Raw genomic sequence first — 3070 nt, forward strand, 5'->3', positions numbered from 1 at the left:
TGGCGAACATATAACCAAAACCACTTCGTCTTGCATTTGTTGGGAATGTAATACAACTTAAACCATTCCGTCTTTGTTTTTGTTGTGAACGTAATCGAACGGTAAATCCTCCCCCCCTCGCGTGAACGCGCATTCTGCTGCGCTTCCAACAAAAGCGATCGTATTCTGTATAAAACGCTTATTAAAACAATAAAGCGAGCTAATTATAACAATTGGGAGATCCTAGTCTATATAACGCGTTTATTTAAACAATAAAGTGCGATCGTATTCTACAAAATGCGTTTGTTAACACGGATGAAAAAGTCACCAACGTCAATGCACGCTTCCAACAAAAGCGATCGCAGCAGAATGCGCGTTCACGCGAGGGGGTGGGCGTGTTGCGTAGGAGTCGGATTTGGGCACAACACCGGCTCGGGAGCTTTTATACCCGTGGTCCACACGAGAAAATGACGCAGAAATGACGCGATGAGGAAGCGGAACAGTCGCCGGCGTCTGTTTTGCGGGCATACCACCGATGAACAGCGGGTTGGCCGATTTTGCGCATTTTCCATCCCGGGCAACCACGGGCAAAAAAAAAACCGCAAAATTTTAGCCGTGATTCAGCCGCAAACGGCTGTGTGACCGGCCCCTAATGCCGCCCTGTATTATAGGATGACTATCAGATTTTCAACTCAAAGTATTACAATTAAATTTTGTAGTATTATAGTATTATTGTAGCATTTCCATAGTTAATTTAGGTAGTTTTCTGTAGTATTTTATATAACTTCTGTAAAACATATTTAGTACTACCAGATTCCTAATCCTCACGAATTTTTTATTATTATATATATATATATATTTTTAAATGCAACCCTTGCTATTACTTTAGTTTTAATATTATACACTTTATAGTCCAGTAGGCCTAACATATGAAATGGGTTGGTCACAGAAGAATATTTTGAGGGTATGCCTTCTCGTCTGAAACGTATAGTACTTTTAAGTCGCTGTGATTTTACTTTTTTATTTTTATTTTTTTAATGTAAACATTTTCTACTATCTAGTTAAGTCAAGTCATGTTCATTTGTAAAGCCCTTAATCACAGTCTCAAAGGGCTGCCCAGACCACAGATTATTGCAAACCACAGAGTATTATTACACCATCCCCTGATCTAGAACCTACATGAGGGCAAGGAAAAACTCAAAAACCTCAAAATGAGGAAAAATGAAGAAATCATGAAAAAGGACCGCACACGAGGTAATCCCCCTTCCAGGATGACCAGGTTGCAACAGATGTTGCAATAACAAATAATACAAAGATATTGTCAACATGAAATATAGGTCATTCATAAGCTATAGAATAGAAGTGTGTTTATCTCAATCTGTCTATCTGAACTATCTCTAGTTTAGGCTGCACAATCCTTGCATCCAATGAATTTGAAAAGTCTTTTTTGTGGGGGGGTCATGGCTTGAGATCATGGTGAAATGATGGGTTCAGAGGTCAGACCAGTTGAGAAAGAACAACATACGCATTTTGAGGTATGGCTTGCAGCACCTGTTTGTGCTACTAAATTTAAAAGAAATAAAACGTTATGTTGACTTCACCTAAACGTAATATGCCGATTTGCTGCGTGAAAACACATATTTGATGTAACATCTTGCCTGCGCTTGGTCCTAAAAAAGCCAATGAAGGCAGATCTTCAGTTAAGGTTTTGATGTCTGTAAACGCAATTAGCTTTGTCTTCTGACTTTGTGTCGGACATCAAAGAAAGGACGTAGACTGAATATAAACTAGCTCCATGGCCGTAGAGGAGCATTAAAGATATTCATGTAGATGTTTCATAGATATATACAGACACACGCACTTGCCATATATTGATTCTATTGAACACATTAAAGTGAAACATGTTCTCATGGCAAAGCTGTAAAAGCGACATCTGCACCGTCGTGGACATATTCAGTGGGAACCCGGGAGCCTTAATGGTATTCTAAATTTCTGGAACAATCAAGCCTCCACTTTGCAGAATGTATTAACTAATAGCGTTTTCATCACCTGATCGCCAGAAAACAATTGGATAAACTGACCTTACAGCAGTGCTTCTCATTTATTTTGAGAACCACTGCCTTATAGAAATTCATTTTTTGACATACCTTTCGTTAAAGGGACACTGTGTAATATTTGACCACTAAACATTGCTGTATTGTTTGCTCCCCCACTTTTAAACAGGTAGTACTAGTTTACATGTCTACCCGTAGCAGGAAAAACTTCTTTAACTGACTTAAAAACAGCACCTTCATCATTTGGTCGCTGTTGATTTTCAGTGTAAGGTTCCATCCCGCTTTTCAGACGAGCAGGAGCTCAGCATTGGACGGATACAAAATTAGTTCACAAAATAACAGAATATTCCATAATATAAAACAATAAAAAAATCTGTTTGTCGAATAGCTTAACTTAAAAAAAAAAAAACATATTGTACAAATGTATGCTATACACCTGCAATTATGTGATATACTTTTTTTATATATAACATCCTTGAGCGCCCTCTGCCGGACCAAAGTGGTACTACAAGTATGTCTCCTCAACGTAAGTGCTTAATGGCACAAAAAAAAATCTTAATTGATGGAATTCGTTGACAATGCTTTTTATAATCGATTTTATCCATTCACTGTTACAGCTCTAGTTTACCCGATAGTTCATAACTTCTTTTCTCATTATACAATCCAATTTTGTTTTTTAACCATGTTATTTTTCACCTCTATGAGTCACTAAATCATACAGACTGTTGCTTTAAATTTTGTTTGGATTTAGTTCGGTCTAAAAAGACTGAAATATTAGTTATTGGTCCATCTAAATGCCGGGACTTGAATGTAAGTCAAAAATTTAGGTGTCATATTTGTCCTTTCAAAACCACGTTAAGAAAATCACTAGAACCGCTTTTTTCCATCTTCGCAACATTGCTAAAATTCACCCTATGCTGTCTCAGTTGGATGTGGAGATTATAATTCATGCGTTTGTTACCTGCCGTCTCGATTCCTTTAATGCACTACTCTCCGGTCCCCCGAAGTCCAAAATCAAGAGCCTGCACTGGTATAAA

The sequence above is a fragment of the Urocampus carinirostris genome, chromosome 9, assembly GCF_059441175.1.
Source record: "Urocampus carinirostris isolate Australia breed hairy pipefish chromosome 9, RoL_Ucar_1.0, whole genome shotgun sequence".
Taxonomy (NCBI): domain Eukaryota; kingdom Metazoa; phylum Chordata; class Actinopteri; order Syngnathiformes; family Syngnathidae; genus Urocampus; species Urocampus carinirostris.